This window comes from Hetaerina americana, unplaced genomic scaffold (genome assembly GCF_022747635.1).
Source record: "Hetaerina americana unplaced genomic scaffold, ioHetAmer1.1.p SCAF_9, whole genome shotgun sequence".
NCBI classification, from domain to species: Eukaryota; Metazoa; Arthropoda; class Insecta; order Odonata; family Calopterygidae; genus Hetaerina; species Hetaerina americana.
The window spans coordinates 37,651,230-37,676,430 of NW_027287538.1; the positions used below are offsets into that span (position 1 = coordinate 37,651,230).

Sequence of the window (25,201 nt, forward strand, 5' to 3'; positions counted from 1 at the left end):
CAGCCTATTAATATATATATATATAATTATATTTTAATATATATATTTATATGTGTCTGTGTACATATGCTCTGAAAATATAGGAACACTATTTGACAAGCGCGCATACTTGCTCTAGTATAATCTCTGTAGAATTCCATTTAATATTGAATGATGAATTTTGCGGTAATTAACGTGACAGTATCTTTAGATCGACATATTCCTCAATTATTTTTCTTTTAGTTTTCCCATGCCCACAAAAACTGGAATTTGAAGGAAATTTAAGGGAAATATAAAGGAAATTCACGGGAGATTAAAGCCCGAGGACATATTTTTAGGCCAGGGCCGGACACCAAATTTTGCCTCAGGGATTTAATTCCTGATCCAAATTTGTGTGTAATATGGGATGAAACTCTGTCCTCAGTCTTTAAATCTCCAAATTTCAGCTGACCGTGTGCGTGAGGAAATTAAAAAACTCGTAATTCACTAAAAGAACAAGTCAGCTAAAAAATCGTGAAGGCTGGAATTCTTTCTGCAGCTAAAATATTACTCCAATCAATTTTTAGTATGCCAAAAGAGCATTTGCAAAAACGTAGTTGATGACTTTATTTATCAGTTTTGCCGGCAATTTATTTATCAGCTGAATAATGAAGACACGATTATAATACAATTTTTTACCCATCAAAGGTGCGGTAATAGCACATGCCTCTCTTTAAAATTAAAAATAAATTACCTACCGCACTCCCGTGATTACAGGCATTCTCTCATTTTCCACGGTAGTTGTTCTGTAAATAACGAACCCAATTTTTATTCATCTAATTTCTTTTATATTGGTAGGTTAATGCGCAATATTTGTAATACCATTTTTTTTCTTAATTTGACCTCAGTATTGCAACCATGTTAGCCATTTCAATTAAAAACATATTCAATTAGTCTACCGCATTGATCGACGATACATCGAAGAACAATACTTTGCCTTGAAATTTTGCTTTCGCTTGAAAGAATCGTCAGATGAGACGTATGTGAAGCCATAGGAGGATTATAGTATATTTTCCCCTGTGGCCCAGCAATAAGTTGATTCAAATGGGGGAGGCAATCAATTCGAAAGCGAAGTCCCAATGCCTCAGTCACCGGTCTAACGAAAATAAACAGTACTGCTACACCCATTGCGAGAGATGATCTCAGTAACATTAAGAACACTGGGTGAAATATCATAAACAGAGCCACTTAGACGCTGTTAGTAGAAATAATGCAATGAGACGTGTTTTTGTGCGATATGTCCCTCGAAATCACGATCACGCAAATATCAATGTGAATTGTGTTACTTATTTTCCTTGAGGTACATAAATAGCCCCATGTGGCATTTTTCCTGTACCAAATTGTGGAGAAACGCCTTAATAGACAGTATTTTTTATTATCAGAAGCTAGCGTAGGTGAGCTGAACATGTTTCAACTTGCAACGGCTGCCGGTCGTGCATTACTGTCGTTTAATAAATTACACTGTTGGAACATATTCATTAAGTTAACAATTTAATGTATAATTAATTGTTGGTCATTAAATTACAAGACTAAGAAAATATCTCTCTTTATTGAACACCCTTCGTAATTTGGAATTCGCTGGAATACGTTTAAATGCTCTCAGCATACCCGAGAGGGTGATAAAATTATATTCTCTCCTTATGCCTAATTCTGATTATACGTTTCCATATCGAAGTAATATACCTATGATAATTCGTAAGACTAATATATTTTCATACTAGAATGAGAAATGTTTTAATTTGGATCGATAGGAAAATTATTTGAATAGCGCATGAAAATTTTCCGAAGTGTTAGGTGGTAGTGATAGCCGTTTTGCTGATTAGGTTGACGCAATCGACACGGCCTCCGTGAAAGGCACCCAATCGACACATGCTGCCGGTACGGCAATAACTGACATTCGAATGCATCGCACTTGCCGTTGTCCTGCGGAATGATGGCGCCCTTCATTATCCACTCGAATGCCCTTTCAGCCGTTGCCCAATCTAGTCATTTAGCTTCTGCGGAACCCACCCTAATTCCAATTGCTACCGAAAGAAATTAAGTAAAACGGTACTGTGGTGTACACACGCCTCGAATTTACACGAGTCCAGCACACTCACTGCTGTAATCACACGGGCAATGAGCCATTGCTTACTGTTGACATTCGAAAGGATTTACTGGGTAGGTATTACACTATGGTGAACGTAAGCAAGCGAAATCCGATTTAAAGAATCCAATATATTTTGTTTTCTCGCTTGAATTTAACATGCTAGGTGTTGTGAATATTAAGAGGAAAATATTTTACGCTCTGCAGTGCATTGCATTAATTTTGTAAAAGACTTTTCAAATGATGAGCTGAACCTTTTTGATTAAATGGGTATAGTAGATTTTTCTTTGTAAATGTTTCTCGGCAGGCTAATGAAATATGCATCTAATCTGCATCAACTTTCATATGGGAGATAGAGGAAGTACTCCGTGAATTGTGCTCTGTGGTCTGTAGCCTGATGTCACTGGGCGCAGTTAATTCCCTTTGATGTAAACAAGGTGACATTATAACTTCCACGCCCTCGACCAAATTGGAGCATTCTCGCTTTGCGCCAGTGAATGAAAGGTTTATCTTCCCACCGCGCCGGTTCAGTTGGATTTGTGAAAGCGAGAAATGGCCAATCAAACCTGCATAGAGTGGAGCGCTTGCCCATGAAGCTGCCCTCTTGTCATCCTTTCTACGGATTCGGAAGCCGTCGAAGTCCCATGCAAATGGCCAAAGGAACTAACATCCAAATCGTCTTGTTCGCTCCCAACTTCCCGGAGGTATGGTCCTGTGATGGCAAGTTGGCATTTAATGTCACCCACCGGAGAATTTTTTTTCCATTCCGTTGCGTGGAGTCCTTCCTCGTGAATCCGGCGTCTCTCCTGCCACACACAGCCCAAGGGGGGAGTGGGAGAGGGGGTAGTGCGAGGTGAGAAGACTGTAGAGCTCGGATAGCGACCACATAGCACCATGCACGGCGACCAAAGTGGATTTCCCGGGGAGGGGGAGCGGTTTCGTCGGCCGGCAGGTGTAATGACTCTGGACGGCGCCACACGGAAAACACCAAAGGTTCCACTTCCGCAATTCCCCGCGACCATCCCGGTTCGCACGCTCCTCTCTTCCCGCTGCGTTTCCTCCACATTATCTGCCGCGATTCTCACCACTCTCCCAAAACATAGACCGCCATTTCCTTCGCGATAAACTGGTTCTCGTCGGCACTTCCTGCCTCCCAAAGCAGTCGCCATCTTGAGGCCACCCCATAAAGCATCTCAGCACTATGACCCCTGCTGTGCCCCATCCCATCTCTCCTGTATCCTCCCTCTTGCCTCCCAGCTTGTTCTTCTTCTTTCCGTACCCCGTTCTTCGTTTCCCCACCCCCTGCTTTCCAAACAAGAGAGCTCATACACCAAGGTCTCATTCGACTCACTTGTGTTCCGCACAATCGTCTCGTTAATGCCGCGACATTTGATGCATTTCGTTTTCTCGCAAATTTAAAAGGGTTTAAGATTGAACAAATTTGGGTTTTCGCGTAAAAATTGTTTGACGAGACATTTTCAGAACCCGATGAAAATTTCAGAAACCTACTGAGGGGGTCTTAAAATAGTTTTATTGTGCAAAAGTGACTCAAGTTCGAGGATTATGACCGGAATGCCGAGTTATTCGCAAATGACATCACGGCAAACGGCATCATTTGATCGAATAGGTACAAAAATAAAGTTGTTATTGTTTTTTGGGCTAATTTTCTACTTTTTAGCGTCATATTTCAAATAACTTTTACAAAATAAAAAGTTAAAGCTGGTGTGTTTTGCTATAGTGTTCATTATAAATGGAAAATTTCCAGCAGCAATTAGGTCTCTGATACTCGTACTTTCAATATTTAGTAATCGCACCTAATCCCTTTCCCCAAAGGGAAAGGTGAAGGCACTCTTTATATCCTACAATCCCTGCCTAACCTCAAAATTTCTTTATGTATATTTATGTGGGAGATAAATCTTCAATGACGATAGTAAATAGTGACACGTTGAATTTTTCCGACACATAAAGCCTTAAAACTTTAGTTCAGATTGAATTTGCTTAAAGATAATTGTTTTAATATTTTGATTTGTGTCGTCCTCATGTGCTTGAAATTTCATTATGCTTAAAGGAACAGAATGCCTGAAACACTGTCCATATGATTTAGCGTTTTTCGCTGGAAAGTGAACATAAATTCATTCCAGGGAAAGAGAAACTTTGTTCCATTAAAAATTCCTTGATGTTAGGAGGCTGGTTATTGCGGTTACATATCCATGTGCTTAGTTTTTTATCAACAAAGACATGAATGAATAAAATTCTTTTACTTGCATAAGTTATTTTTTCACTCACATTTTAAAAAGGTATTATAAAGTTTTAATTGATTACGAAAAATATAAAACGGTCTTGCGCATTGTTAGAAAGTTTTCATGGCATAATTGTCTCCTGCGGTAGTTTGGTAGGTAGGTTATGAGAATAGATATCACCTACAACTCGAAAATGAAATCGATAACTCATTTTCAGCGACATTGAAGAATCATAGAGAATTAAATGTCTCCAATATACGATTTCAATACATTAAGGTCATTCTATGAATTATTTTTTTCAAACTTGTGGTTTAATTGCAAATATGATGTGGAATTGAAGAAGGGTTTCTTAGAGTCAGATCACATTGTCCTTTGGAAATGCTAATAAATATAAGGGGTTTCATTTTGCGTCAATACAAAAACCTACCTAAACGGTAGACGACAAATAATAATAATGACGCTTGAAGTGCATTGCTTATTGAATAAGCAGTGGCTTTCAGTCATTTTCGTAGCATTCAAATGTCCTCTAATTCTCGTGCACGAGGGCGTACATGGGTATCTAAGTAAGCAATATCAAAATTTCGTGGGTGTTAAATTCGTTGGTTGTTAGATCGCTTTCATCATGCAGGCCCTCCGTTGCAAGTCAAGGGAACCTTAGACAAGGATAAATATCGACGTTGGCCAGCCGCGCTTCCAGTTGCGATGAGTTCAGTGGTATCACTGGTCTTCCACAGACCCCACGAAGCTAGGTGGAAGCTAGTGCCGGAGGCGGATTCGCTAGCACCTATTCCCTTGCCTCAGCAGCGGCGGACCGCAGTGCAAGGGGATTTGCACGCCTGTGTACCAGTCAGTGAGGGGCGGAGTGGTTAAGGTTAGGCCTCACCAAAGGGGAAATGCTACCTTTGGCCCTTTGATGCTGCTCTCCTTTACAGCAAATGGTGAGCCGAACGAGAAGTTGCCTAAATTATTCCCGCTTCTCACTCGGTTTGTTCTATCCAACTCACCATCCCACCCTTTCCTCTCTTCCCTTCTCTTCGTCCATTTTCTTATTTCTTTCTCATCTCCGCCGAATGAGAGAGGGAGGGTGAGGGATTAATGGTTTCAATTTCACTCAAACGGAACCTTCGCTCCGTCGCACTTCGTCTTTATTTACTTGCTTCCCCCTCCCGCATTCACTTCCCCCCCCTTTTTTTCTTCCCCTGTTTCCTCAAGTTTCTACTTTATCCTTACTTTGTAAGCCGTTGCATCCTCATTTGAAATGTAGCTTCTCTGGGAGCAAACCTCCGTTGAAAGTTAAAAGCGTAAGAATGGGTTCTACGGAGAGGTTATATTTGTTTGGAAGGGAAAAAGAAATTGCGAACTGGAAATTTTTAAAATTTCAATTCTCTTTCTTATGTTTGCATGAGATCTTTTTATTCTTTTATAATATGATTATTTTGATTTTTTAAAAGCTGTCAATAGGAAATATTTGTAATTTTTTTCTTCATTAAAATAAATTATTCGAACCCCTTTTTAAACTTCAATTGCTCTTAAACCTTTGTGATATCTTCGATTACCTGAAACCTTCTCCGATTCGCAAAAACATTCTTTAATCTTAAAAGCTTTCATCTGCCTTTATTATATAAAAATTTTTCTCGGTAAAAATCAATTTAAGGATGACCTTCGTAAACCGTCTACATGTTAAATCCTTATCTATTTTAAAATATTTCTTTTGATATTGGAATTAAAGGTTCAGTTGTGTCTGGACAAATTGTTGCATATCTTGATTAATAGAATCGTGTAAATAGATATCACGTACCGATCCAATTATTAATATTCACTTAGCTAAATAAACTACTTTGAAAAAATAATGATTTTGTGGATATTTTTAATTTCACCTCAAAATTTAGCCTACTCTTGATAGAAATCCCTTGATAGTAATGAAAAAATTATTTTTTAGCAATGAGAGACAGAAAGCAATTATTCACGATTATTAAATAGGAACAATGAAAGCGGTTTCATTCCAAGCAATATTTTAAGCAAATAATTGCCTAATTGTTTAAAACTTGACAAAGCGCAATTTGTATGCCGAATTATTTACGCCTTCCCATTTTATGTTCTGTTATTAATGATAAGAAATAGTATACGATTTTATGGTAAATTTTATTTTCTATCCCTCGTTTTTTCCGTGGTTTCATTGTGAGGTCACAGAAAATTTCCATTACAAATGCACTTGTGAATACCTCTTGGTAGGGGGAATAAAAATTGATGGTTCTTATCCATTGTGAATGGTGGGGTAACGCAAGGATAGGTCGTGGCGAAACTGAGTGATGGAAGTAGCCTAATCTTCTCCGAGCATACGTACACATCCTTGGAGCCATGGAAGCTGGGAAGGGAATACCGGTCACACACACTCCATGTTCCCTCCCAAACACAGCGAGATGCACTGTACTGGTGCATTCTCAGGGCCTTTTGCAAACACGAGCGTAGGAAATCTCATAAAATGCCTGTCAACGCTAGGAATGTAACCAGGCCTCTTTCTATGGGTGACTGCTTTTGTGCTGAGCACACAGGCGTAGCTACCACCACACTGGGTTTGACCCGGATATTCGGGGTTTTATAACGCCCCTTTTGGGATTATAAGATTTTTAATAAAGGAATAAAAGTGATCTTCCTAGATAAGCAGCGAAATATATGGAAGAGTGAACTGTTTTTCGCTTTCATTCGGAAAATACTGCATGGTTAAATAGCTTCAAAAATTATTTAACACAATGTAAAACCTCCCAATCAATTTTTGCTGTGTGAAGAATTTATAAATTGATTCAGACTCTAGCTGATTGAATATATTTGATCGGCTACGTGTCTGATTACGTGGATTGAGGGATATGGATTATTTTAGGAATGTATTGCTATAATTTATAGCTGCTTTGTAGGTGACTGAAAATTCATTATCACGCGAGCTACATATTTACTCCCCTGTCAGAGAATTTATGAATAAAAATAATAAAACTAGAGATTTTAAATTTTTCCCAAAAACCGCCTTATGCGCACATTTGTGTTACGGAAGAAGTCAGTCAGAGATAAAATTCAAATAATTCTTAATGATATATTGTTTTTTTTAAATCAAGGGGAATACTTCAACGGATTAATATGGGACAAATTTCTTATGCTTCTTAAATAAGCGACAAGGTTTCACTTAAAATAATGAAAATCATGACCTTTTCGGTGTCTTTATGTTTATATTTTTCGCCTCGTAGCTTCTTAATTCAGTTTTAACGAAATCATCAACCATGCAAAAACATTTTCGTAATCATTTAAATGGTACTTGATAATATATTTGCCACACTGATTTAGAAAGTTCTTGGAAGGCACATTTTCTGAGATGACGCTTCCAATCACAACGTGAGGATGAGAAGATAATGTTTAATTTTTGTTTCTAAAATATAAACCAGTGCGAAGCATTAATGTTCTTCATTGAGTGATCCTAGTGATGAGGGTTCACGCCGTTTATGTCTTCCCGTTCCCGTACTCCACTTACTGATCGTTCTCATCCGATGAGTCATGAATGAATTTCATGAGCTGGGTGTTCTCTGTGAGTGCACCAAGGTCTGTCTCCTTCCATTATCACGCCGTCTGTCTCACCAACGCTTCCTTCGCATCCTTCCCGACTCCCAAGTCCCCATCCTCCCAACTTTCACCTTCTTGCTAACCCGCCCCATCTCGTTTCCACCCTAAAGACGACTCCATTGTTCCTATGGAGGAGACGCCCCTTCTTACTTCCTTTAATTGGCTTAATGGCCGCGGAGCGTGCAAGGGCCGCAGTTTTCGCTTCATTTGCCATTTGCCCGCTGTTCCGAGGCCTAGTGAGGAGAGTGCGGGGAGGGTTAAATTGCCATTCGAATCCCGGGAAGCGAAAAGTTTCCATTTGAAGCGGTTGGCTTCTTTCCTTTCGTTATAACTCTCACAAAGTCTCCTTTTTCTCTATCGATTCGGAGGGGAAACAAAAGACAGCGGTTCCAAAGAATAAACGAGTGAAGGGGGAAGACCCTGCCATAAATAAATAGGTTTTTTGCTCCAACTTTGACAATTAACGTGATTAGATTGCCTTTAGATGTTCTGTGGTAATTTGGTGTATTTTTTTCCTGAAACATTCAGATTTTGACTCGAGAGGAAAATGTTAGCGTATGGACAATATTTATTCTTTTAATGTATTTATAAGCCCTGATCTTTACGAAAAAGGCGAGCTTTGATAGTCTTCCATAGTACAGTAATATTAATTTAAATTTAATGAAGCACTCCCATAGTACAGTAATATTACTTTAAATTAAATGAAGCGTTGTAACTCTAGAAATGCGTGAATTTTATGCTTGGCTTTATTTTATCCGATCTTGGATTATTTTAACAAGTTATTTTTGAGTAACTAATAATGCTTTATTTGCTTACGTACTGATGTTTTACTTTTAATATCAGTAGATGGATAGAATCACTTAGCGAAAGTTTAACTGTAATTAATATTTTTATTCTCTCACCAATCAAATCCAAATGCCCCTAACAACGAAAAAAGAAAAAAAAAACTATTGGTTGTCGAATCATACACAATACATCAGAGTAAATGAAAAGTGAAGAGAACACAAAGTTTTAGAAGAACTCTTTATTTGCGTTCTCTGTTTTGTACCGTTAGTACAATACTAATTCACTGAGCTGTCAATACATTTTAAAATGTGGTAGGTACTAATTCCAATCCCGGCTTATTGATATATGCTACAGCCTATATCAACTGGGTAGTTACTCCTGTATGGAGAATGTTGTGGAACGGAAAATATTAGGAAATCCCATGTGCTGTTGATGTTGTACTACCGTCCCCTGGGGTCATTTCCGGAATACACGGAGGTTGGAGTCATCACTCACTGATTGAGCTGACTGCTTCATTCAGTCCTCATTCGTAGTTTGCACGTATAATTTGTCTGGCGCTGATCCATGCGCTCCCACATTTCTTTCGATTCTATTCCTCTGGGGCACCACCACTCATGAATTTTGTCAAAATTTGTGAGTAGATGCGAACCGCCCGTGACGGTGAGTTCCTTTGACTGAAACGAATGGCGCGGGGAAATGTCAGGGTCTCTCGGAAATGTCCAGAAACAAAATAACGTACGGTTGCGCGTTTCAATGAACGAAAACGAAGTGAGATTCACTGAATTCGTTATGTCGCTCCTGCGGACTCATCAAGCGACGCGCCAAGAGTCATTATTTCCCTAATATTCGATGTAAAGCAGATGAATAAATAATGGACACCGTGCGTGGCCTTTTAATTTATGCATTTTTGAGAGCATCAGCCTCAAACGTGAGTAAAAAAGAAGGCAACGAACCTGTTGACTTCTTTTTTTTACTTCACATGAACTCGGCCTTTGCCGTTCGCCTTTAGAGTATCAAGTATTTTCCATTCACACCTTTGGCTGAATAAGTTATATTTGAATCACAATTGGAATACGTACCATTTTTGCGCATTACTAAGATTTCTATTTTATAAAGAGTTGAATACTCCGATATTCTTATTAATTTTGATATCTCTTAATTTAACATTTAAGCTGAGATATTGCTCTTACTCAAATCTTAGTTATTAATTTTGTTACTGAGAATACACAAGATGCGTATCTCCGGTTGTTATTGCATTGGAAAGTTAAACACAAGTAGTTTGCCAGATAGGCATTTCACAGGTCGTTTAAGTTAGCTGCAGTAATCAGTAAATCCGATAGAAATTTCATTGAATCGTATTTGTTCAAAAGTTGGTATTTCTCACGGTTTGAAAGTGATCAAAATGTCTAATTGAAAAATAGGCATTCGCATTATTAGGTGCCTATATAGGCAGAAATTTAAATAGAACAAAGAAATTTACTAAATTATTATAATTTAATAGTTCAGTCATATTTATGCTAAAGTTCAGTGAAAATTTAATTCTTGATAACGATTATGAGAGCCCATAGAATAACGTAATTATTCAAAGAGTACATATGCTGGTTTGAAAAATAATTTTAGATGCCTTATGTTAAACGTAATTGAGAATATGAAAATGTTTGTAAATTCTGGTGCGTAATGCTTACAATTATAATTTATTAATTACTACTTAAACTGAATTCCTATTTGCCGTGGAGGGAAATTATTAATTTTATCACTATGAATTTTTTAACTTTTTGTGGATTTTAGTTTATTAACTTCTATATTATAGTCCGTGGACCTCGGTGAGCATTTAAGGAGCTAGTGAGGAGGCAGGATCGGTACATCTACTTTGACATCAACGGTTATCTAGTGAAGAGAGAGCGAGGAAGTAATTTGCGTACCTAGGGTTATATTTTCACATGAATTCTGGCATTGGTTATCATCCATTTCAATCCCAGTCGTGTGCGAGAATGATAGAAATAACCCAGTCTTGTGGGACACAAGCGGACAGAGATGGTGAGATTTCGATTCAACGCGTTAATCAACTGGAAGGAGAAATGACTGCACTTTTAAATTGCCGCAAATTCCACGATCCAGGCCCCGCTGAGTCGTAATGGCATTCCCATGCTTCGTTGAAACCGCATTGACGTTTGAACAACAGCCTACTCTTCCGCGTTTCGTTATCAATCCTAATCCGACTGACAATCTTCCATCTGGACTGTGGAATCAGGAAACAGAGTCGAAGCTTCTTTTCCAATTACGTTCATCGAAATGGACGTTAAGGTTTGCAGAAAGGTTTTGAGCTGGAATCGCCTCGGGATATTAGTTTTGATCAAAAACTAGCACGGTCGATTTATTGGAAAAAGAATCCATGTTGACAATTAATTAGGCCAATCACAGCCATCATTAATGACAAATCTCAGTTGGTTAACTCATTTGCTTTTGATCGTTAACCAATCAAAGGTGGCCAAACAAGCAAATCATAATTATTAGTGATTTTGCACGCAATTAGGATACTAACCGAATTCCATAGTAAGGAATTGCAAGTTTTTAAGATGATTTGCTGGATATCTCTCGAAGAATTATGTGCTATGGAAAATAAATTTATTAATTTTATACAGAAATTCTATTTAAATTCATATTTTCTCGCTTTTTGTATTCAATTCCCAATTTTAATGCTCATGTTCTACTGCTGGAATAAGACCTAATCAATTTCACTCTCCTCCATGTGTGTTTATTTGTAAATTCCATATAGAAATTCTATTTAAATTCGTATTTTCTCGCTTTATGCACTAAATTCCTAATTAAAATGCTCATATCCTACTGCTAGAATAAGACGCAATTAGTCTCACTCTCCACCATCTGTGTTTCTCGGATATTTAATCAATGAAAATTTAGTGACAGTATCCTAAACATGTTGGGTTTTGTTTTTTAGGAGAGAAAGGATATTTATTTGGTAATGAATTGTGTCCATCTAAAACCTATCTAAACCGGCAGATTACTTATAGGAGTTATTCTAAGCATTACACAAACTTATGATAGCAAAAAAATACTTGGGTTACAAATTTGCTTTAAGTAAAAGGTATGTACAATCAGTTGCATGAGAAAGTTGTCAACTTTATTGTTTAAAATATTGAACGAAAACAAAGGAGAAATCCATTTTAACAATTGGTACTATTATAATATCTAGTTAATTTATTGCCACCTAAGTTTCAAATCAATAAAATAACTTTTATGATTCTTATCTGAGAGATGAAGAGAAGTTTATTCTCATTTGGGTAACTCAATTGATGGGGAAATTCATTTGATTAATTTGATTCTATTCATCTGTTACTACTCAAATTAAGCTAATGATTATTTTCAATCTGACCTAATGAGACCCCTCTTTTCTAGAAGGTTTTTCTAGACCTAGATGACCAAACTATTTTCCGGTGAAATACATGGGAGTGGAAATTCGGTTTAAATAGAAATGTAATGAATTCAAAAATGATCCGAAGAATAAATTTCACTCTGCATTGAATAATGTTCTCCAGTGCATTAACGAGTTTACTGATTTCCCTAGAGAGTGTGGCCGGCACTTGAGAGGGAAGCTTGCGCCGAAATTTCTTCCCGCGGTATTATGCTTAACCCTGAGAGATGTATTCCAGGGTTTGGGAAGGCAGAAAGATGCGTGGCATAAAGCCGCACTCGAGAGCAGCACAAAGATTGAGGGAGGGAAGGACCATTCGAATGGAATATCGAAGGGAGTCGTTCCAAATAGATCGGAGATCGGATCAACAGATACCATTCGGCATTATGGATTAGCAGGGGAAAATCAGGAGAGAGAGTGAGGGGATTTCAGTCGCAGTTCTCGAGGGTGGGATGGTGGGGGGTATTGAGGCGAGAGGCAAAGGGTGGGAGCGGTAGACACGGTAGCGTATAGGTATGCTCGAGTGATTGATCATGAGATGCTAGAGGGGGAGTTAGATAGCTACAGCTCCAGGAAAACCCATGTATCAGTAGATACCGAAGCCATAATTGAAGGACAAGTTTTAAATTTCCGAATGCCAAGGGTGACGGCATGGTTTATATTGGCGTGCTAAATTTATAAAGCAAAAGTTAAAGTCTGTTTCTAGGATTCCATCAAAGTCTTAAATGTCCCTCACAGTTTACCATATTCCAGTATTTGCAGGACTCAAAATATTTTGTTTCTAGGTCTTTAACTACGGATATCGAAAAGATGCAAATACGTTCTCTATTGTCTAAATATATTGATTTCCTTACACATGCTGTTATATTAATACTTTAGTATCATTTTTATGTATCATTAAATTTTAAATCGTATGCTAACTGGTATAAAATCAATTTTTGAAAAAGCTCTGTTTCGAAACTCTATCGTATAACCTTATTCAATCATACAATTATTGTAATTATGTTTTTTAATAATTTAACATGGAATGAATAAATTCAGCTCATTTTAATCCTTGTAAAAGTTATCATAAATGAAGAAATACTTATGCAAGCGCACTCTTTCGCTTTTTAATTACGATACTATCGTAATTTCACCCGCATGCTCTAAATTGAGTAATGGACTAATTTTTGTTAATACTATTGCGCGCTAGGATATCGGGGTTATATTACCTATTGCCAATTTTTATGTGGGTAGTAGCATCCCTTCCTCATATATGAGCGTATTTCTTTTTGGCGGCCTCAAAATTGGGTGTGTGTAAGGAACTGCGAATGGGAGGCCCGTAAGCGGGCCAGTGGGTGCCGCAGAGGGAATGCGAAATGTTTTGCGAGAGGGTTGGCGAGGGGAAGAGGGCAATGAATAAGTGATAAAGCGCTTGGGATTCAAGTGCGTTGGCTCTTGTAGCAGAATGTGGGTAGGGAGGAGGGGGCCCATCACCCGGGTTCCTCCAACCCCGAAGCCGGCAGAAAGGAGGCCTTGCCCGCGTCTCACTTTCCTTCCCTTCGAAATCTCGCATTCCGTCGGTCTCCGCGTCTTACTTGAGTCTTATTTTTTATCTCCTCCTCCCTCCGTCCGCTCGGCTATCATCCTTCTTCGTGAATTCTCACCTTCCTTACGTTGACTTTGTAGCTCCCATGGCGCCTCAACACGTCCGCGCTGGCCACCTTGGAACTTCGGAGTCGTTTTGCACTCACCACAAACTCTTTTATCTGTGCAAAGGAGGGGAAGATGCTCCCCATGTCACTACATGATAAGACTATGGCCTCGAAATAGCTCAGGTAAATTAATCCCGCCATCCTCCGTAATCTTTATGAGTAGGTTACAAAATATGCACCAATTTAGATGATCCAATACATATGAATACTGAGTCATATGCTATAAATAATTTCAGCATCGGTATCGAGTAAATATTCATGCTTTTGAGGATTTTTCTGTCGAGTGATATTTATCGGATTTTACTTGTAGTTTATTTGTCATGATTTTAGGGAGTTATGATTAAGCCAAATATTACTACCAAATCGACCAAATAATAATAAAAAATAAAGGTCTCCAGAAGCAATTAAATTTAAAACACTTCGCTTTTCCACATAAAATTTTATGTGGAAAAGCTAAGTGTTTTAAATTTAATTTGAATATGAAGAATTTCCACCAAGTGACGCCATAAACTGTTTAATTTGTCTCCAGAAGGTTTAGGTCTTATATCTGATAAATAAAATCAAATAAAACACTTAGAATACGTATTTGTTAAATATCTTAAATTATTGATTCATTTGAGATGACACATCTAGTTAGCATCTCTGAGTGAGATTAAGTTGAATAGATTCTGTGAGATTTCAAGGCGTTATACATAAATGCGTAGGTACGACAGTTAATTTGTGATGTTATGTTTTCATTCCAATAATTGTGGCCCCCATCGTAATTCTTCATTTCTAATTTCCGAACTTTCGTCGAAAATTCACACTCGCAGTAAATCACTGATGAGAACTCCTCTTCATAATGAAAAAACCGTTTTGCCAAATTACATCTCAAGTTTAAATCATGATTGAAATTATAATGTCTTTACGGTGAGTGCAGATTATGATACGGAATTTTGTTTATATTATTTTTTTTATGTTTATTAATTTTTTATTAATGATTTTTGAAACATTTTTCACTACGATTGATATAAATATTCAACTGATATTGAAATTCAACCATGTTTAGCAGGTAAAATATTAATGCGGACATTTTCATTCTAAAGAGATTCTTAACTTAAGCCGAAGGACAGCTGTTTGTTAATATTGAATTGAAAGACTTAAGTTTGCAACCACTTTTCTTTTTGAATTATCTTAATGCTATCATATCTTAAACGTGTGGTTAAGTGAAAACAACCTGCTAGTATTCACTGTAATCTTTTCTAAATTGTTTTCTTTACCGAATAATTGATCAGATCTTTAATTTTTCAAGGAAATACATTCAATCAGAATTAAAGCAGACCTAAATTTTTCTCTAGTTTTACTAGAGTAGTTAATTTATACTTGACCATATTTTGTGAAAAATTTCATGCAATCTAGCATTTATCTTTGAATATTATTCTTCTTACCATGATTATAATAGTCAATTAAGGCAACGCTTTCGCGCCAGAATTAAGATACATAATATTCTTATGAAATAACTCGAAAACTAAGGTAAGCCAAGTAATACAAAGTATGATATACGAGGGTGGTACGAAAATTTTCTGACCTCAGAAAAAATGTCATGTGTCTTTGTTTGGTCGGGAACTTTTCAGACCACCCTCGTATGATGTTTCCGTAAACTTAAAGCTTTATCCTTTCTTATTGAAACCATTTGAGTATTTCAATAGCCTCTTCTCAAAGTAATTATCATGTAAAATATTTATAATTTTCTCCTTTGCCGTGCAACATTCATCCGCTCCTAAGTAACTGTTGAGATTATTATCTGTACCTTTTAAAGTGGACTAAATGGTCCACCGTCATGACCTTTTGTTATTTCACTCAGTCGCGGCTTTGAGTCCTAAAGAACCAAGGGTAATTTACCACAACACTCGGGAAGAAAAAAATTGTAACGAAGAGAACGCCCAGTACTTCACGGGGGCCATATTGTTTCCACATTTCCCTTGACGACGAGGCATGTCAGACGGAGGTGCACACCTGGAGTTTTAAGCGTCACTCGTCATTTTAGCCTGCGTCATTCTTTTGTTACAACGGCCCTTTGTCGTTTACTACCATTGCGTTTCTTCTCCCCATCCCCCTCCGCACTCACCCAACTGTTCACCACACCATCCTCAGACTCCGCAGTGAAAAGTGGGAGGGGATTTTATTTTTATCCTATTCTCCCTTTTTCCTGACACACATACTTTTTTTCCTTTTCTGCCACAACTCTATTTTTTTTCGTTCCATAGGTATTTCTCCGCGAAGCGCGAACGCATTTATGGGCGTGATTCTCTCCTTGTGTCTGTGCGTGTGGGTTCGTGTGTGTTTGTGCTTTCTCTCTTTCTCCCTTTTGCCAGGCGACAAAAATTGTGGGTTGGGTCGGGGGAAATGAGGAGGAAGAGGGCACACGGGAGGTTTCGGCTCACTCCCACGCGGCGTCCTGGAACTGGGGTGGGGGCTGGGGCTGGGATGGAGCGCATGAGGGTTCGTGGAGAGACTGGAGATCACGTAAGGTTGCGATTAACGCGAGATGATGCGTCGGTGCCGCACCGCGGGCGGGAGATTGGCGCCCCGATCGCGGGGACTTTTTCCATCCACGGGGAAATGAAATCGTGGGATTGGTAAAATATTTTTCGATTCTTTCCATGCTGCTCGGGCTGTGGTCTTTGTTCTTTATTTTTTGCTTTCCATCGGTATTGAATTTTGCGGTATCTATCCCCAACACATGGAGGGCTCACTGGTGAACACGATCGAACGCGTATAAAATTACCATTACGTTTTAGATTGTCTAATACAACGGCTCCCAATCCAAGAGAACCAACAAACTTCAATATTTGGTAAAGGTATTTTCCTTTTCTGTGGCGTCTCCTTTGGAAACCTAGATTGCAATTCTTAATCTTACGGGGTGAATCCCATGGCTCAACCATTAATGACCCTGTTTACTTTATTATTAAAATACACATGTGCTGTAAGACAGAGTCAGGTGGCACTCAAGTCCCAAAAAATCACAAAATATAATAGATAAAATCAGACTTCAAAACAGAAATCTCTTTAACAAAACAAGCAAATCCCCATCTCATTTACATCCATAAATCTGCAATAAAAAAAGATAAATTAAAAAAATATTAAGCTATGACATATAATACAATGCACCACACATAAATCAAATTATTACATATATTCTTTACATGTTTTCTTAAAAGTATACACTCTGTTAGGAAAGGGCTCGAAAATTTTTCCAGGTAAGGTGTTCCAATCAACAATTGTTTTATTTAGGAAATACATTTTTTTATTTGTTCTCCGTGCCCGGCATTTTACCTTAAATTTGTGGTCATTTCTCCCTATAAAATTTGGGTTCCCCATCTCTTTCCTAAGATCTGCCCAAGCTTTCTCCCCCTTCAGTATGCGGCTGACTTACCAACTACAGCTGAGTTTATATTAAAAATGTCAACCAAATGCCATTCATAGGGGATTATATCAGGAAAAGACCCTTCGGAGAGAAATCAAATCAGAAATTAATATTTCTAGGTCGTTGTGTAAAGAGTTTTTGGCATACTAAATTTATTGTTTGAATTTACACGTTTTTATAGTTATTGATGGGTAGTTATTTGCCGGAGATTTCTGTAGCAGTTTAAAACGTCCCTTTTGGTATTCTTCGTCCTTGGAAGATGTTATTTAAGGCCCTTTAACGTTTTGCAAAGATACCCTCACAAACCATGCTGACCCTTCATCGTAAGTCGAAATAAAACCTGTTAGAATATTTTCGATACTTTTTCCACTGGCAAACCTTGCTTTATCTGAAATAGGTGGGCCTGAGCTGGACGTAAACTGAAGAGCATTCGCCGTATTACTGTGAAAAGTTCATTTCATTTCCATTAGATCTGAGAAGTTCCTTTTTTCTGCCACTTACTTGAGACTATATGGCCTCCATAACAGGTGTGTGATCACAAATTATGAAGCAAGACCGTAGGAATAGTTCTCAAACCCAATAAAACATTGAAATACTTTGGAAGCCGAGTTCATGGCGTATTAATGACACCATAACTCTCATGCTAGGACACCAGTGGTGGAACTATATTTCCTTTTTGTAGGACCCAAAACTTTATAGCTTCGGCTAAAATTAAGGTGATATAAGAAATGCGTTAAACCTTTGGAGTAAATTTTTGATCTCCAGACACATTTATCTTTTTATTAATTGGGTTTCTCCCATTTTTCTCTTCCGGAGTTTATTTATTACATATTTTAAATTTAACAATCGCATATAAGTTAGTTGGACATTACATAATATTGATAATAAAGGTTGAATGGGCGATGAACAAGGCTATATAATAATTCGATTCTAGTCTAAATCGAAAAAAGAAGCCTCATTTTTTTAAGAAACCACCACCGTTGCAGTCTTCAACCCAAACGTTTGTTAGATGAAGTGGGGTTAGGTTAGGATGGAGTTAACCTAATTTTCGTTGCCATGCCTTGCCACAATTTGTAGGATTCACTAATCTGCTCCCTGTTGGTTTCCCAGGAAGACTCATATCCGAAAAATAATTCAGTTATGGTGAAGCTTAGGGTGCCCAGAGGTGTTTCACGGAATCGAATCCAGCCCTCTGGTCAGTAGGTTAGCGCTCAACCCACTGAACTGCCACTTCCCTAATATTTTAAAAGAGAGGCAGTAGAGGTTGGGAATCGCACCGCACTACTTATTGGACTACCACGCCCGTTTTTCATAACCTCTAAGATTTAATTAAAAAATTGTTCAACTAAAGTCCATAAGTGCCGGCCCCGGTGGCGGCGGGGTAACGTCCTCGTCTGCCATTCCAAGGGTCGCGGGTTCGATTCCCGCCTGGGTGAGTTTCGCTCCATCTAGGGCTTGGGTGTTTGTAAATGTGACCATTGTTATCGTTGTTAATAGTTCGATGTAAAGGCCAAAATGTGCTGTTTTCGGACTTATACTGAATAAATAAAATAAATAAATAAATAAACATAAAACATGAGTTACCCAATTTTTGCTCGGATTCTCTTGCACCTCAATTTCTCGTAATTAAGATATTTTTTAAACAATGAAATAAACTTGTGTTCCAGCGACAAAAAAACAGTAGAAGAATTTTTCATAAATCCCAGTATATTTTCTTTCGGAAGTAATCGAGGAGATATACATATGTACTTCCGCTAATGCTAATATGTACTTGTAATTATTGACTCCGCTCCCCACGATTAATTCTGCGCTAGTCAAATGGAATTAGGGAAGATGAACTCACTACTTGTGATCACTTTCATTGGTTGTAGGTTATGATGATCACTTTCATGTAGGCCGAAGTAATATTTGTTACAGCTGAGATTTTGCTAAGGGAAATGTAATTTTTAACTATTTCTCTATGAACACACGATGATGGCATAGTGAGAAACTATGAAATAAGACCATCATATGATAAACTAATGTGAAATACAAGAACTACTCGTAGTATGTACCAACCAATTATAATTTTACCGATTAAATGTATTTTGTTGATGGTACCATGCTATGATTAAATATAGTCTTAGACTTTCTCCAGCCTCTTGTTTCCAAAAGTTATTTTATCCTGTAGCTCTTAACTCTATAATGTCCTTCATGCCCAACTGAAAGCCTACTTTCCTCTGGGGAATTATAACACATATGCCTCAATCTCACGATAAGTCACACGACGATCTTCCTTAACTAGTTGTTGTACAAGATCAATGTTTTTTGGAACAACAATTGATTTTTGACGACCTTCTCGACTTTCGTCGCTGAGCGAACGGCGGCCATGGTGAAATTCGTTATACCAACGTTTAACAGTTGCAAAGGATGGGGCTTTATCGCCAAAAGTGGAAGTAAGTTAATCGGTGCAGCCCTGTCTTGATAATCCGCGTCGAAAGTCGTAAAAATTATCACAGGCAAGTGTTCACGAGTTAACTCCATTTTTTCGGTGAAATAAAATTTTCCAGTCGCTGTAAACAACACAACTTATGATCAAACGAAAAAAAAAACGTTCTGAGGAAAGTTAGCGAGAAAAGGGTCAAACTTTTAGATGAAAACGTCAGATGGCGCCTAAAGCTCTTAGTGTTGTCAAGGCTCAAAGTATAAATAACAACCTTCGTAATTTCTCTGAATGCCTAGCATTCCTTGTCACGTCCTTCAACCACCCACCACTCTAAACGCACCGGAATTGAATGAAAATCACAAAAAATTGTTCCGATCGAAGAGCATTTATTCGTCGAGGCGTGATACATCATGACGTGTTCATTTTTTTCACAAGTCGACCGTCATATTTCAGCGGACGATTACACGTGTTCCGGGATCTTGTCGCGTGGGAGAATGGAGGGATGGAGAGGCGGGGGTGTAATGGCTCGACGCATCACTAGTGCAATTCCCTTCTCGCGAGAAGTTGGCGCGCGCCGACGTCACTCATGGTGACGGCATCGCGAATGCGGGGTTGTCTGGCATTGGTAAGGGGGGGTGGGGGAAGACTAGGGAAGTGTACGCGACGAATACCCCTCTACTCCTCCGCACCGTTAGCCGAAGCCCACGTACGAATTCGCCGGCGAGGTCCCATTGGAAGAGCCGCGCCATTTGCTCGCGATGGTAACACCGTGCGACGCACTTACCATGTCAAGAGGGGAAAGGAGCGGATCGAGGGTGTGAAACCTTTTATGCATTCATAGGGGACGCGTTTTGTGGATCATCCTTTGTGAATACAATTAAGAGTTTGGTTTGGCCTTGTGAGGGGAAAGTGGATGAGGGAATGGTTTTGGGGAGGGGAAATGTGGGTTTGGTTGGGAGGGGGGATTTCGTAGCACCGAAATGGAAAACTGGCTCTCATGTCTGTACACTGAGGGGGCGTATAATTGGGAGAATTTGAGGCGGCGAGTGAAATCCCTCTGCGTGGCGCCGCTAAAGTGTCAAAGGGAATTCGTAATTGGAGCGGGCCCGCCCTTTTAAAGGGTGACGGGTGGGGGGGAGGGAGCGAGGAATTTAGGTACGGGGCAACTGAGAAAGGGTTAAGGGCGGCCAGTCAGCCGCCTCAGTCGGTGGGTATCCGTGTGAGTGTGGTTGTTCAGGGCAATTCGTTGAGTCCCCTCTACCAGAGGGAGTTTTTCCATACCCGAAACCGGAAGATATTGCGAAATTGAACTCTCCTGTTTCAAGGATGCAAAAGTTTCTTTTTTTTTAACGTTCAGAAAGGATAAGCCGAGATGAGCTGCCTTTTGATAAGGCATTGCTGTTTCTCCTTATTGCTAAGATCCTCATTTCATTATATTTTCCTCCATTTTCCCCATTTTCTCATTCTGCATGTCATTTGAAACTTAAATGTGACTTATTTCAGTAATGTTAAATATTTAAAGAGGGAGTTGCCCTATTTGAAATTAACCCTTTTTTCGTTATTATTACCAAGAGAAATTCATCTCAATTATCTCATAGTAAGTTGTAATATCCAAAACTCCAATGTATGAAAGAAATGATGTAACAGCATATGAAAGTTTTAAAGAAGGTATTACAGGTAAGTAGATTGCGTACCAGCGTCTAGTGCAATTGAGGAGGTATTCGTGGCGAGATATGTAGGTTAAACTAAAAATATCAATAGATAAAGATTTAATTTAAATCCTAATTCAGGTGAAAACCATAAGTATAGCATTGAATTAAAATGCTTTTGAAACTTGTAGTATATAAGGTACGCGTAAATAGGTATTAATTCCGAAACATAATGTGATTGAGTTATAAAATACATAGGTGTAGAAGTAAGTGAAATATTAAGGAAATTAGAAAAATCATGTTGCTCTAATCATGAATTGTTCTTGTTTCATATTAACCCCAAACAATCAATGCAATTTCTTCTGGTGCTCTAACCAACAATAAACGCAAAGGAGTCAATATTTCATTATAATTTGGACATTAGAAATTCTAAATAAAACAGTATCCTCATATACAGGACTTGCCCTTTGACAAACAATGACATTATAAGAAATAGATGATGATGCCAATAATTTGCTTGGAATTTAAGATGTAATCTTGTGTGTAGCGACCAAGTAGTGCATCTTAAATTTTAAAACTTCCCCAAAGGGCTTTTTCTAGTCAGAGAGGAAGGAGAGAAGATCTGTTGAATTTGATTCATCACCTCAATGAAAGTAACTTTTGCCTTTATTTTCCCATTTTCAGCATCAAGAATTAAATTTGTCACTCCGTTTTGCAGCGTGTGACACTATTCACGACTAGAATCGTATGCGGCGTAAAGCGAGGAACCTGTTTGGAACCCGAATCGATCGAGTTACATTTTCGTACCGCTTGTCCACACTTCTCCATTCTCCTTTATCTCTCCTTTCTCTCTCGCCTCGCCAGTTCCTCCCCTCGCATCCCCCACATCCATCTTTCTCTCTCTCTCTCTCTTTCCCACACCGTGTTCTCCGTATCCCTCTCGCTTTAATCCCTTGTTTTCCAATTCGGAAAGAGGCGTAACCGGTCGCAAGTTTCTTTCCGGGATGGAAAAGTGTTGTTTGAGGGTGCGAGAATAGCGAATTGGGTGGTGGAAGCAGTGCGGTGTAGGAGTCCGGAGGGCGAGGGAGTCTGGGGGCGAGAGAGGGAGAGGTTGGGGGTCGCGGGGGAGGGGTTACGAGGAGGTTGTAGACACAAGCAAAACAACCTCCCACACCCCGAATCTCCTTCCCTCCTTCCCCGCGTCCTTTTCCGAGCTGCCCAATCCAACCCCGCGCCCCCTTTCTCTTCTTCAACCACTCACCCCTTCAAGCATTCCACCCCCTCCATCCACCCACTCCACCCTATTCCCAGCCCTCTCCTCGCTTCCCCAACCCACCAATCCAGGACACGCACACATGCAAACAAACGCAGCAACATTCTTTCTCTTATATTTCCTGAGTATTTGAGGTCTCCCCGACACGGCCGAAACGAGTACGCAGGTCTCTCTCACACTGTGCCTGCGTGTTTCATCAATGCCACGGGTAGGGATGAAAAGCACGGCAACTGGAGCTTGCCCCCGCGTGTATTCTGGTACATCAACCGATAAGGGAAGAATGTAAGGGATTTTCGACAAAAATGAGAGCATCACAAAGACAGTAAAAAGTGTTCTCGCTTCAGTACTTTCAGCATTACACAACCTTTGAAGCTCTTACGGGCATCGGTATTTAAATTGAAATAGGCTGATGTTCAATTCTGTTTTGCCTTCAAATACAAACAGAATGGAAAATATATTAATATTAGTAAGTTTTTATATTTGAGTGATAAGGGAAGAAACAAATCAGAAGGCTGTAAAGGGGAAGAGATAACGAAGCTTGCAATAAATTAATAATTAAAACAAATGCGCTCCTTGGAACAATATTCCGAATGGAAAATTCTTTTCTAGCGCTTGGCTCAGCGTAAAATAATGTTTTCCCAAGAGGGATTAAAAGGAAAGAGTGTTAAGAATTGCGAAATACCTAAAAATTCAGAAACTTAAATTTAATTTAAACTCAGATTAAATATGTTCATGTAAAACGGTGGATTTTTTATAGATCCTTATGCAATAAATTCCATCGAAAATTATTTTTTTTTGTTGAAGGAATGTGTTATAATTAAAAATTAATAAATAGTAATACTTGCTAAGTATATATTTAATGATTAATTGATTGATGAAAAATATTTCACATTCAATAAAAATAGATTTCATTTTTTATATCTTTATTTTTGAAAGTTTAAGGAATGCTTCTTATGATAATGATTAGTGTAAATTTAGCTGATGTTACTTAATGCATTTACTTTTTATTGTGATAATAGCTAAGGCTTTCGGTGTGGAAGATTTTATCCTCCATTTTTGAAGATATATTTACAATCTATTGATGTTTTTCATTTTACTTCATCGCTGAAAAGATAATCAGTGAGTTGGCTCAGCGCCTAATTTAGAAATCGTTGTTAGTCGAAATGTTAGTGAGAAAATAGTACGAATATACATTTCAAATGGCTTCGATATTGTTGAAAATTTGAGAGTGGCATTGCGTAATTATGATATTTCCTCTCTCTGTAATCGCGGCATTTATGCCAAGAGGAACGTATATCAATGGAAAGAAAATGCATGGAGTAAATTCCATTAATATGATGCATGAGTAATTGGAAAAGGCTATTCCTCTAAGAGAAGTTAAACAAAGTGAAACTAAAAATAACACCTTCTATTAGGTATTAAGGAACGTAATTCCATTTTGTTGGAATAAAGTTTTAGTGATTAACGACTGACATGAGATGAGAAGCAAAGTTGATTTCAAATTTTATCCATACATGAGGAGTAATTAACTGTAACCTCTTTGGATCTAGATGATACGTCCGTTTTTTTTAATTAAACATTTTCCATTTATTCGTTTGCAAAATTTTCCTTCTATCAGTTCCATAGAAAAATGTGTTTAGCATTTAGACGTAACGGTTTTTAACCTCCACATAAAGCACCAAAAATGAAGGTTTAATTCACTGATCTTATTTGCCCAGAAATATATGAGGAGAGCGAGTCTTTTTCAATCCACTCTAATTATAACTTACTTAGAATCCAAATAGAAAAACTCATGGAATCAGTTCATCACATTACCTGTCAACACTATCCACTGTCGTTTCATCAATGCGAGAAGCAGCGTTTCTCATAGTGTCTCGGCCAGGGATGGCGGACCTTTCAGCGATTGAGTGCCAGCGTTTATGTTTTTCATTAGTCTACTCTTGAGTCACCGTGATTCTCGTGGCGCACTTTCAGCTCGGCGTGCCAAAATAATTGCTCTGCGTGCCTTTGTCTTTACGCGTGCCATACGTCCGCCACCCCCAGTCTAGGCCATTTTTGAAAGTAAGGGTGAATTATAAAACCATTTTCTCTATCATCAATTTATTTAGCGTCTCTGGCATTGTTATTCCTTTTGTTGAAATTCTCTGGCACTCCTGTGAAAAAAATACAATGTAGAACTTGTTGTTCCTTTTTCACTACCTCTCAGTTTGCCTTCCCTGAGCCTAAAAAATTCGTATGTCTTTCCTCCATATTTTCGGCTTACCTAACATTCTACTCTCTTCCGCAGCCTTCCACCTCACGCCCCCTGCCTCTCTCAGTTTCCGTCGCTTCTTCTGTTATAACCGTATTTCCTTACAAATATTTCCTTTCGTTACATAGGGTCTAAAAAACTAGAGTCCTTTCGTGGGCGGTTTTTTTCATCCTTTTCTGGAAATAAGGGTTTTTATAATGAGTGATTTGTATGTAGCTACAGGGTATCAAAATAAATAAGGTTTAAAAAATATCTTTTTTGAGAATGGGTTTGCAAGATAACATTTCAAATATTCAGATGTATTCCTTTTTGAGGATAGGTATAAGGAATACAATGA

The 25,201-nt window shown here is 38.4% G+C and overlaps 1 protein-coding gene across 2 annotated transcripts in view; it reads left to right on the forward strand.

Annotated features, from left to right (window-relative positions):
- LOC139698703 (nephrin-like) overlaps positions 1-25,201 on the forward strand; it is a 574,051-nt gene that overhangs the window by 93,626 nt on the left and 455,224 nt on the right. The window lies entirely within an intron of this gene.